The sequence below is a fragment of the Vidua chalybeata genome, chromosome 4 (genome assembly GCF_026979565.1).
Source record: "Vidua chalybeata isolate OUT-0048 chromosome 4, bVidCha1 merged haplotype, whole genome shotgun sequence".
Classification (NCBI taxonomy): Eukaryota; Metazoa; Chordata; class Aves; order Passeriformes; family Viduidae; genus Vidua; species Vidua chalybeata.
Genome location: NC_071533.1, coordinates 19,638,016 through 19,651,045, shown reverse-complemented (window position 1 = coordinate 19,651,045; position 13,030 = coordinate 19,638,016).

The window sequence follows — 13,030 nt, the reverse complement described above, 5'->3', positions numbered from 1 at the left end:
CCTTATTCCCCAAAGCAGCGAGGCTTTCTGCTTTTCTGGGCAGGATCAGCTGGAGAATCCTTAGTGCTCACAAGGTGTAAGGACCTAGATCTTCACCCTTTCTCCTTTTCTTTGTGTCCTGTAAGGCTGCTCCTCAGCACCAGCCATGGCAGCTCATAGAGGTGGCAACTTTGTAAGTGCTCTCCTTTATCACTGGCTCAGGCTTTCTTGGCTCCTCCAAGCAGAAACTTCAACCCAGTTTCCCAAGGATAAATGTCATCGTGATGAGTTATCACAACTGGCATCAAGAATTTTCAACACCCTACAAAAAAACCAACTCAGGGATCTGCAGTGTGGGATTTAAAGTGAGTCTGCCCTGTGCAATGACTTAAGTGTTGAAATGTCTCAGGATGTTAGCTCAGACAGCCAGCACAATGTCATCCCCCTGCTGAAAAGCAGGGTTAGCCACCATGGGAAAAGCAGGGAAGAGGAGGATAATACTCCAACTCTCATGTACCATGCTGAAGAGCAGCAGCCTGTAGGAGGCATGGACAACACCCACTGTCAGCAACCTGTGCTTGAAACACCCTGGAGTTAGAGGAGTACCTCTGCCATCACATAATTAATGCTTCCCTTCTCTCTTCTATTTGCTTACAAAATATCTTGGGAAAGACAAAGTGATGCAGCTGAAGTGGGAAATATTGCTGCTGAGGTAAGCAGCCACATAGCTGTTTCAAACAAAGAGCTGGACCAAAAGGAAATGAAAAGTGGTAAGAGCAAAAATTTTACAAACTGTTTGGACTTCAAAGTGCATAACAAGCCGCCATAGGGGAATCAGTAAATGCTGCCTATCCAAATCTTCATTGTACTTCAAGCATCAGTACCCTCACAGATTCACAGCTCATTCAGAGGTGACTGGTTTTACTCAGGGTTTCAAAATCTCAGTGGGAAAGCAGTGGTTGTGAGTGCATTCCTGTCCAAAATAACAACTGGGTGACAATTGAACTGAAAGTCCATGCAGGTGGAAGCCAAATCACTGGAGATATGCCTGAATGGTCTTGCAGCTAGCTGCCAGGGTGAGGAGTGCTACAGTCAATGTAAGATGCCAAATGACTCATTTTCCTAGAAAACAGAGCCACAATATATACAGCCAGCAGGGAATGTGGAGGTGCCTCTTGTTTTATTTAATCATACAACAGCCTCTTATTTCTTGCTGCTTCTGGCCAGGTGTGTGTAGCACACCACCTGGAGTACTGGTAGCTCCTGTTATCTCATGCCCTCCAATGCCCAGCTGCATGTGACCACTGCCTCTGCCTGGGCAGACATCAAGTGCTGATTGCCCAATATCACACCACTCCCCCTCTCTTCAGCCTCATTGAGAGTGTAAAAGAGAGAACTCCCATCCCCAGCCTCCTCATTACAATCCACAGTGTGGTGCCCTTAAATAACACCTTTTTTTGTGTAGGTCTAATTGGCCAATATACAGTGGCTGCCATTGGCTCCTCTGAGTGCCTGCACAGCGCACTGGGTGTGCATGCATGTAATTTATCATGTCAAACTCATTTTCTTCTGCATGGCATTGTTCCTGCCTTTCTTCTTCCACTGAGTTATTATTCTGCATGAATTTCCTTTGTAATTAAGTGGCTTGGTTGCCATTTCCAGCTCTGGAAAAATGACAAAGGGAAAACATGAGAAGCCACAGCCTCAAATTACTTTGCATTCAGCAGGGTTTGCCTGCCATTTGCAAAGACCAGCAGATGTCAGCCTAAATTGAAAAATTGAAAATAAATAACTGTATCATAATGTTAGCATCTCCCATGCCAGATGGGAGCCTTACAGAACATGGCAGGAGCAGTTAGCAAGCAGTGGTTAAAATTCAGCATTGGAACAAGTATGGTTACGCTGCATGCACCAATAGTGTATTTTGATTATAGAACTTAATTGTATCATAGATCAATGATAGTTTAATTTATGAGGATTGATTTTGTTAATTCAAGCAGTTCAAGAGGCACTGTTGCAGCTTCAGTTCATTTAACTGTATCTGACTTCAGCTTTGCTCATGCTATCAGAAGATAAATGACTGTATATAAACTAATACTCTACCCCTATTTGTATATTTATTTCAGCATCTGTCACTAACTGTGAGTTACATTTAAATGTAAAGTGTTAGCTGGGTGGGATACAGCACTGGGCATTGAGTACTCAAGTTTCAGTATCAAGAGCGGCGTGTTTGCACATGCACACTTACTGATCCTTCTGATGGTTTATTGTTGCTGTATCCCTGAATTTCATAATAGCTAACTGTTGCACTCATACTAAATAGCAACAGGAAAACTGTGAATGCTGTGTCAGAAGAAAAAAGCATGGGAAACCTATTCGAGACATGGGTTATATAGATCACAATTCACCAGATGTGAAACATGAACCTGACATCCAGTAAAAGTAAACATACTGTTAAGCTTCCAGCAGTCTCACAGGACCCTTTTTGAAGATCCAGATCATAAAACAAGGGTTTACATGAAAACCTTAACATTTACTCAAAACTGACATTTCCCACCAATCCACTCCACATGTTTTTCTATCCCTGATTTTTTGGCCAAAAGAACTGGGAGTTAGAAAATCAGGCAAATAAAATCCCAATGAAAAAATCCCAAAGTTAATGATTTTTATGCAAGTGCAATGCATTTTCTAACCCCTGAGAATTCTCACCTGAATGTGAAAGCAATTTCCTGAAATGAGTCAAATCACAGGAACGGGTTTGTCAGCTTTAAATCAACGACTGACAAAGAAAAGCATTCATATGTGCACCTTAATTTCACACTGACTTTTGCATCTTCCTCTGTTTTTGGCTTAATCTCATAAAATCAGATGATACTTACGCCACCCTTGTGCTGCCCATGACAAGTCAAATCCACAGAGGATGCACCTAACGATAACATTTGCACTTTACATTGAGCCTGAGAAGATTTTTGTTACCACAACCAGGCAATCAACAAACATCTGTTTTCAGTTGTTTGTTTTGATCCTTAATCCCATGCTTATTCTGTATCACTTGCACTGGAGTGGAGGGAAGGAATAGAATCATAGAATATCTTAAATTGAAAGGAACCTATGTATTGATCTTATAAAAATCAAGAAAAGGAGATGTATATTTCTACAGAGACCCAATGAATCAGAAAGGCTTGTCACCCTGTGACAAGCATGAGCTGTGCAGAGATACTCGAAAAGCAAATAAATTATCTTTCTGTCAACAAAGTGCCATATCACAGGAGACTGCAAAATGGAAAGCTTTTATAATATCTATTCTAATTCTACAGCATTGGTCAAAAATATGAGACATGGAATCATATCTATCACTATTAATTTTGTGTGGTAAAGTTAGGCGGAAATTCCTCTTCCCTTTGTTGCACTGTAATATCAGCCCTTCAAGCCAGCTTTGCTTCACCAGTTTAGAATTCAGTGGAACAGTGCCAACTCAGATCATCTGATCCTTTCTTGAGGTTTTGGGAAAAACAGCAGAAAATTATTCATTATATAGTTGACAATCGTAGCATCAATAAAAACACAAATTACAAAATTAAATCAGAGCACAAAGAGAAAATTGCACACAGGAAAAGATAAGGCCAGAAATTGCAGGTGGCAACAGTGACAACCAACAAAAGGGATAAAAGCCAAAATGAAAAAAAAGGTCTAAAACACATTTTGTGTTCATCCCTGTGCCTTGTCTATTCCTTCCATAGCTTTAACAATTAAAGTCAACACACCCATAGCCAAGTAATTGTTGCTCCAGGGCTCTCAACGCTAACACATCAACAGCAGGTGCTCTCCCAGGGCATGTCAGTCACTGTCTCTTTCCCAGGCAAACACTCCCAAACCTCCTGTGCAGGGACTTTCCTGTCCCTTTGGAGCAGGGAGCAGGACATGCACTAAGTCTTCACACTTCCTTTGCTGGTTTCAGGGTTTCTCAGACAAATTTGCATTTTACAGCAGAGGTGGAGAGAGATAGACAACTCTGAGGTCCAAAAGGGATGCCATGTCTTCCTTTCAAAACACCAAGAAAAATGTTCTTGCTTCAGTCTCCTGCATATCTCCCAGGCAGAGGGATGTTCTTTCTTTGGGAGTGGCAAATTGGAGGGGACAAAGCAGAGCAGGTGGGCTTATCCTCTTACCAAATCTTCCCATTTGAGTCAAGACACATTTTCAGAACAACTGTCATGGGCCCCAAGGTGTTCCATCTCTTTTCATGCTTTACCTCTAAATAAAGCTCATCCTTTTCCACTCTGAATCCCTCAAGACTTACTTTGTCTCTCCCGCTCCTATTTCACGTAACACAAGCTATAATAACATACATTGGTGGGGAAAAAACCAAGCAGGCGCAATTTGTAATAGATTTCTGCAGAATATCACAAACACAAATTGATCCAGCTTAAAAGAATCAGCATCATGCTCCGCTCATCATAAAAATGATAAAAATCATAAAAATCTTTTTGTTCTTCCCCATCTGGCATTTGGCATTAAACCATCAAGCCTTATATAAATGCTTGATTTTGGTCAAGGGGGTGTGCTGAGTAGGTACACTGGTGCTGCCACCTGAAGTGCAGCTTGAGTCACACAGAAAGAAAATCAGCAGTAGGACAAAGATAATTTCTCATTGTCTGTCCTGCTCTTTGTTTTATCTTGTTCACCAGATGGATTAATTCTGCCTTCCTTGCAAAAACCTGAATTTATTCTGAAGCATACCTTGAGTGGAAATCACAGAGACCCCATGAATGCTATCTAATGAATCACTGCCTACAATCATTTTATCCTTGTATTTTCTTTTGTTCTCAATCCTGCTGTTTTTCTATATCTTTCTCCTCTGTTTTAGTATCTCTCTTGTCAAATACTACTGTTCCTTTATTTCTTGCTGCTTTCTAGTTTTTGGATGCTCTTCAGCAGCATGGCAGCCTTCAGCTCACGGTACATGTCTCCTTTCCCTGTGAGGTATTTCCCCAGATGCTGACTTCTCTCACTCCAGGAATAAAATCCCTGTCATTGTTATCAGGATTCATCTCACACCTAGGCTTCTCAGGGTTGCATATTCTCAACACAGTTCCTCCTTTTCTCCCCCTCCTACTTTCATTTTCTGGTGACATTCCCAGAATTGGATCCTGTTGTGCAGCCACTTGTTGGGAAGCAGGAAACAGAAGCCTCTGGGGACTGGACTATGACATTTCTCTGCTCAGTGCTGTTATGGTTGTGGGCAGGTGGTGTGTGACTCACCACAGCACGTGCACAAATGTATTGGACTGGTACATCTTTAAAACCATTCAAGAGGCGTAGATCCTGTAGGAGAGAGAAACTGGAAATCTGAAACAGATCCACATGGCTACCAGTGGAACATAAGTGAACTCTTGACAGTGTAATTATACTCACCAGAGCACTCAAAAATAATTGCTATCCTTAAGAATCAAGTGGTTTGTTTTAATCTTAATGGGGAAAACTGTTTTAGACGGTATTGGTACAAAGGAAGGAGAGGGCCAGCCAAAGCAAGATGCTTTCCTTTTGTTTTCTTTGGGTTTGTCTTTAAGAATTGAATTTTTACCCTTCTGTACATCTGCACAATACAATCATTATCAAATTAGTTACTGCCAGTACTCATTCCATATGGTCGGATAAAAGGATCATGAGGACACACGAGCAATAAAGACATTTAATTTGGAGGATTCTAGATTAGGAGGAATATCTGGTAATTCATGTAATACTGACAATATACAAGTAAATGAGAACAAGCTTCCAAAGTAAAATGTCATTATTTCCTGAAAGATTATAGCAGTTCAACAGCCTGGATAGTTTTGTGGAGAAATTGGGTTCTCAGCTCCTAGGAGAATATGGGGAAGCTTTGTGACTTCAAACTGTGCCATTTTGATCTGCCATCTGAAAGGGGAGTTAGTCTCACATTGAAACAGGACATGAAACAGGGGATTTTTAAAAAGGGTTGCAACAGTTTATGTGAAAGCATTTTTGTATCTATAGATTTCAGCAAATTCTCTTTGAATTCTGAAGTGTTTAGCTTCAAGTGTTTTGGGGACTCCAGGAGAACACATAATTTCAAGCTAACTGTTTGAAATGCTGTGACAAATAGTCCCTCTCCAAGAAGAAAGTATTGGTCATCAAAGTCATCCCAGGAGGAGGGTAAAACAGAATCAATCAATATATTTTACATTACTTTTCACCATCAAAATTTGTGAAGTCATGAATGATGACAAACAAGGAGCTAGAGCCTCTGCAGTTATCAGAAAGTGTGGTTTTTGTTGAAGTTAATTTTTTATGCTGAGAGATACAGCACTCACTCATTTATTCTCAGCTGTGGGTGCTTGTGGCATTTTTTTGTTAGTCTGGTGTCCCCAAGCCAGGAAAGTCTGAAATTTCAGGAAAGCCTGAAATTTTCAATTGCAACCCCTGTGTCACAGAAAGAGACACAACTGCCTGAGAAACAGTGAAGGGAAATTTATTGAGGTGCAGCCTTGAAGGGGAGCTACCTCTAAAGGAGAGTTTAATTTTTAAGACCCATCTGAATGAGCTTTCTGGGAGCAACTGAAGTGGTATGTGTCCAGACCAGACCCTAAAGAGCTGCATTGGAACCAGCCATGTTTTTAAAGTTCATAAGATAAAGCAGATCAGTGATCGCACACCACACGTCCTTAAAACCAAACACAGAGGTGTACTGAGGTGGGAGAGAAAGATCTTCCCAAGGCAATTTCTTTAATGCTCCTGGATTATGCAAGTAATCGGATTTGAATGCAAATTCCCAAAGCAAGTACTTGATAGATACAACACTGAATGATCAGCATAACAATGATGGTGGAAAAAATATCACATTGTGCCCGCTCCAAAGAAATGTAAGAACTCAAAACAGCAGGGATGCAAAAACTGAGCCCTTGTGAGTCTCCAGTGTGTCTGGAATCAACTGGCAGGAAAAAAAAGCAAGTTAAAAACGTGAAACTGTATGGGATTCACTACAGAAAGATTGAAATGTTGCAGAAGTATTGACCATTTGAGAGGTGAATTGCTGTAATCAGTCCTGTCAGGTTCGAGAGACAGACCCAACATCATCAGCACTTGCAGCACGCTGTTTTCAGCACACACAAGCACATGGCTGCTGCTGTAACTCTGCAGAGGAGAGCCACCATGCTGAGGGAAGACCAAAAGTCAAACAAAAATTTCTCATTAAAGATGTTAGCTGGAAAGGGGTTGTCATTGCCAACTTTGGAAAATAATTCTGTAAAGAAAAGTAGTAAACCAGATGGCAATGAAACACAACTCCAGGAAAGTCCTTTTCCCACTAGACATCATTATTTCAGTCAGTAGTTGTGAAGCAAGATCTATCCAATTTACAAAGACACCTTCATAAGTAGTTATAGACTTCAATTCACCCTGACATCAGCAACCCACCCTCTCAGTGGCTTTGACATGGTACCAGGGCTCACTGGTTTGGTGATCCTCTCCAGAGATGGCAAACAGACTTTGCTGTTCTTCAAATGTGCTCTGGTTGCAGGCTGTAAGGGTCACAAGCACGCCTTAGAATGGCATGCGGGCCACAAGGTACAGACACAACAGGAGACTGGCAAAAAAACTTGACTTGAGCAGGAGCCTGGCCCTTAACCTGTTAATGCTGTCAGGTACTTCTTCTTTGTTACTACAACTTCTTATATGCCTCTTGTAAGTGTTAATTTACTTCTGTCAAGCATTGCTCTTTTCTACATTCTTGCAATAGAATACCTGCTCTGCACGTGTTTCTCCATGCAGCTCTATTCCATCAGGTAGGAGGAGTGACACGCATGCAGTTTGGTCTTTATTAATTGCCATAACCTCCTAAGCCTGAATTAAAAATAAATTTGCCACACTAAAACTTCCACTAGCGCTGCTCTCTGTATGCAGGAGGAATTGCCTCCATTCTGCAAGTTCAACCCTGTTAGCAGAACTAAAGGGCTGCAAAACCAACACCACATTTTTAACTTCCCTCAATTTATACTGAAAAACTATTTGACATCTTTTGCTGGAGTATTTAAGTCTATCTTGGGATTTTTAAATGCAAAATGTAATCTCATTATTTTCTTAAACATTTTGCAATTACTTGGCTTAAATTCAATGGAGTGATCCTCATTCAGATAAGGATTCAATCTTTTCCCACAGTAAATTATTGCAAGAGTATTCAGAATCACAGGCAGCTGACATCTAGGTAATTTGACATGAGATAGACACTTCACTCAATGAGTTTATTTTTATCAGTGCTCACAAGCCAAGGGGAGCTCTGTACATACACATCAAAGCACAAGCTGGGGTTAGGTTGGTTACATACCCATACCCAGTTTTGATCTAATACTTGGAGGTGGCACAATAAGAGCTGAAGTGGCCGAAGGTGCCCCAGATGTCCCCAGCTTAACAGTGTTCTTCCCAGTAAGAAAGCCAGCACACTGCTCAGACCCACTCAGCCTCAGTTTTGCTCCTCCTGTTGATGGCTTTCCTGCCAAGTTTCAGAAGCTGTGTGATTCTTCATTCTGTATCTCCCTTCTGCTTTTAGGTGAACATCAAGACCTTCCTTGTGTTTAAATGCTACAATGAAATCTCCTTTTACAGGTCTGTGTCTTGCCACATGTTCTCTGTCTTGAGTAAACAGGATGTTTTTCTGATCAGCACAGAATTTTCATCTCCCTCTGAGCAATGTTAAGAAATCTTACAAGTCCATTCTATGCACTGAGCAACAAATTCATATATACCAACCCTTAACTACCTGTGTCTGCAGTGTTTTTAACTATTCTATGGTTTTCACTCTCCTCTTTTACCTTTGTATCTTTGAACCTGCTTCTAATCCTGTTTCAAAAGCTAGATCAAGGTCTGCCTGCTGGCTACAATCTCCTGCTGGGCAGCATTGCTGGGTGACCAGCAGTGTACCTTAACCTGAAAGGATCTCCAAGTATTTTCATAGCAGATGGATTGTTTTTCACTGCTGATACAGGTCCTTAGACATACATGTGTTTTCACAGTCACTGGAAAAATGACTTGAGGTAGTACAACCTGCAGGCAGAGCTGTGAAACTGGCTACCAAATGAGTGAAGAAATCGAAAATACACCTATAAAAAATGAAAAGCATGGAATGGAGCTTAAAATGGGACACTAGACATCTTCTCATCCATGTGCACTTTTTTCTCTAACTAGAGTATATATCACCTGGTTGAAAAGTAATTTCTCCTCACCAGCTTTTCCTGTTCTTGCCTAAAAAACAAAAAAAGGATATACACACAAACAGCAACAATGAAATACTGTATTTGTGTAGAAATAGATTTAAAGAATGCTCTATCCCTTCTTCCAAACTAGCTTTTTGGAGTTTTGTGCTGTACTATAATAAAACTAAAATGGCAGTAATTGGGGTGCCCATAGGAGTTAGCAAACTGAAAATAACAGAGGAAAGAAAAATATCTCCTTATTTTTATGGCTCAGAAGAGAGGTGGTACAAGGATATTGCATCATAACCAATTTCCAAGGTCATTGCAGTCTGGTCATTCACACAAACAGCAGGGAAGCAGAAAAAAATGCAGGATTGGAGACACGGAAGGCAGAGAAAAGGCTGGTCTGTAGTTCAGTCCCAGCAAATGCACATGAGTGCTGTGAGACCTGGGAGAACAATCCCTTTCAGTTGGGCATTTTAACTGTAGACAATCACTCTCCCACCTCTTACTTTTATTTCCCTCTTCATTCTTATTTAGGAAGGCAAATGTATTGTTATTTATGCATTTTTTAACACTTACAAACATGTCCTGTGTTATTTCCCCAATTTGTATCTTTTTTCCACAATTATTTAAGCATCTGACCTTTCCTTGCTGACCACATTTACTAGTTAAGTAAAAGTCCCAACCTATACAAACAAGCCCACAAGAAAATTGAAGGGTGGTATCTTTTGCTCTAGAAGCTAGGAGTTCCTCATAGCTATCATCACATTTTGTTTAGTTCACACAAATAATTTCACATATAAAGGAATAACCTTTAGCAATTTTTGCCCAAAATGGGCTGTATTTAATGCACATTTGGCCTTTCCTCCCAGGCAACTGGTGACAGGATGAGAGGACTTGGCCTCAAGCTGTGCCATAGAAGGTTCAGGTTGAACATCAGGAGAAATTTCTTCATGGAACATTAGAATAGACTGTCCAGGGAGATGGTGGAGCCACTATCCCTGGAAGTGTTCAGGAAGTGACTGGACATGGCACTCAGTGCTGTGGTCTGGTTGACAAGTTGGTGATCAAAGATTGGACATAGTGACCTGAGGTCTTTTCCAACCTAAATGATTCTGTCATTCATTGCTGATGGCATTCCAGTTTCCTTTACTCTATTTTAACTCTTAGTGAATCTCTCTCCTTTTTTTTTTTTTTTTTTTTTTTGTAAGCATAGTTCCTGTTTTTCCAGAATGAAATGTTTTATGATAGTGTATTAAGAAGCTGTAATAATGCCAGGTATTGGGGCCAAGGCAACAGCAATCAACTTAGACCCTAAAAATTATTGATGAAAACTATACTTGAAGTCTACTTTCTTATAGAATGTGTCTAAATGCTGAGCCTGAAAATTGTCTCTTGCTTGAGTAAGCTGGTAATGGCCCTTTCTTTGAAAGGAAATAATAGTACACAATTTTCTCACGTGTGTTTTTTCCCTTCAGTAAGTACCAATAAGTAGCCTAGCAATGGATGGCTGAACCTTTTATTTCCTTTCTAAGGCAATTTGCAGAGAATTCAGAGATGTCAGATGGAGCTGAGGATAATTCTTTATCTTAACAAGTCTGTCATTTTAGGATTTTGTTTTAGTTGCTATCGTTCTTGACTTTGTTATTCACCATATTGAATCTGTGTAGATGTGAGATATACTGATTTCCAGTAGCTCAAAAAACACTTAGAAAGCTTATAGTATTTATAAAGGACTTCTGGGCACTTCAGATCATTTTTATGGCATTGCCCAACTCCTGCAGATTTGAATAGCGAGCTTTCTAGAAGTACTTGCTCACTGTTTGTAAACAGCCATGGTCTGTTTTGTTTGCAACTTGCTTTTTCCAAGATAAGAATTTTCAACAGCAGCCACGGCAATCAGTGTTTTCAGAAATGCTTTGGTTTGTTTACATGTAACATGTGAGTGCAGAAGACTGTTTTCAGCTCACAGCCACCACAGATTTCTGAGGGTGGGGAAGCAGAGCAAGGACGTTCATTACAAGCCAGTGTGTTGATTGTAACATATCTGTAGCAACTTCAGCTAGGAAGCAGCTTGCTGATAAAGCTTTCTTACCATGCACTCTTGACTGGAGTCCCATCTGAGCAGTGTTTTATTTTATCTCACCCTTGAGAACTCTCCTGCCATCGAGGCCATCATACAAAGAGGGAGAATGGCAGACTTGCAAAGGGAAAATTACTGCAATGGAACTACTGTATATTTCAAAAAACAAAATTGTGATAAATATTTTTACTTCTTATAAGACTGCTGAAAATATGATTACACCAGGATGCTTTAGTAAGTATAATTCCATAGCAAGTAAAGAAGGTTTCCATCTTCTGCTGTTGATAATGCTCTAGCATGGGAACAGGAGTATTTGGCTCAGGCTTTCCAGCAGTCAGCTAAAGATAGGAAGAAGTATGGATTAATAAAATTAAAACCAAAAAATCTAAACATGGTTAATTGTGTGATACATCTAATGGCCTGAAGGGGTTAATGAAAGGCATGGAGCTACTAGGCAATTTTTTCTGCAGCCAGGTAGCAGCCACCAGTGACAGATGTGCAAAGCCATGGTGTACACTTTCGTACTTTGGAAATGTCCAAACTGCTTGTGTGCTGTCTTATTTTGTTTTGCACTCTCCCACTCACCTGCCCAATTGAGCTGCTAGGTAGCTTCAGTTTTGCAATTGCCTCAATGCACTTATTATCCCACAGTCAAAGGTACTTAATCACCAGGTACCCACTGCTTTTGGTGGGATTTAGCTGCAGTGTTGCTCCTAATAGCCACTTTCAGTCACTGCCTGAACTCAGAAATAATGGTTTCTCTCCTGCTTGCTGCCACTGTTGATGTTATTGCAGAGAAAAAAAAAAATAATTGAACAAAAACATCCCAGATGTAGGGACAGACAGCAATCAATACCCATGAGACAGACCCAGGCAGGCCTGGGTTAGCAGGAGAGTTTGGCAGGAGCTGTGCTGGCTATGCAGCTAGAAATGGCACGCAAGGAAAATCAGCCACTGGTCTCAGTGTGAATCCCAAGTGCATGAGGGGCTGAGTTCAGCTGTTACTCGCTTGGTATAGGTGAGGAAATGATAAAACAAACTCTGGAGTAAATTGGTTAGGCTTGTCAGAACCAGACCAGACAAAACATTGCCATGCTTATTGAGTTACCCAAATAAAGAGAACACTGTTCACTCTGAAGTACAAAGGCTCAGGATGGCTTTGTGGTCCCTCACAAGGGCTGTGGGCAGAGATCAGCATTCAGATTTGCTGCCTGGTGTCATTAGGGAATTCAAATCAGAACATGAAGATTAAAACAGAGGGGTGACAAAGTGCCTCAGGAACCACCTATCCTAGTTGATGCCTAAAAGGTTCTCCTGGGATTTCAGGCTGGTTGTTTCCTATTCTGTATAATGGGTAGCCAGACTGATTTTACTGATCCTCACTTATTTTTCAGTGGTTTGTGTTGTGAGTCGAGCCAGCTCAAGTACAGCCACAAGCCCATAAATAAGCTTCAGTGACTGATACAAAACTACCTTCACAGTGAACAGTCTGTATTTTAGTTTTTAAAAATAGACAAAGACAACTATAATTAGTTTGAAGACATCTGAAGAAAGATTTGAATGGATTGTTAAACAGCATAAAAAGGGAAGCATACATTTATAATAATTTTAAAGTATTATTTTTCCCCATGTTTTCAATAGTAAAATGAGAATTAGTTTCAGTCGTATTTCTATTAGGGAAGTGAGTCTTCTAAATGTTACTCATACATATATGGTGTTAATCAGAATTCTTACTTTACCCCAATGAATCTGTTGTTTT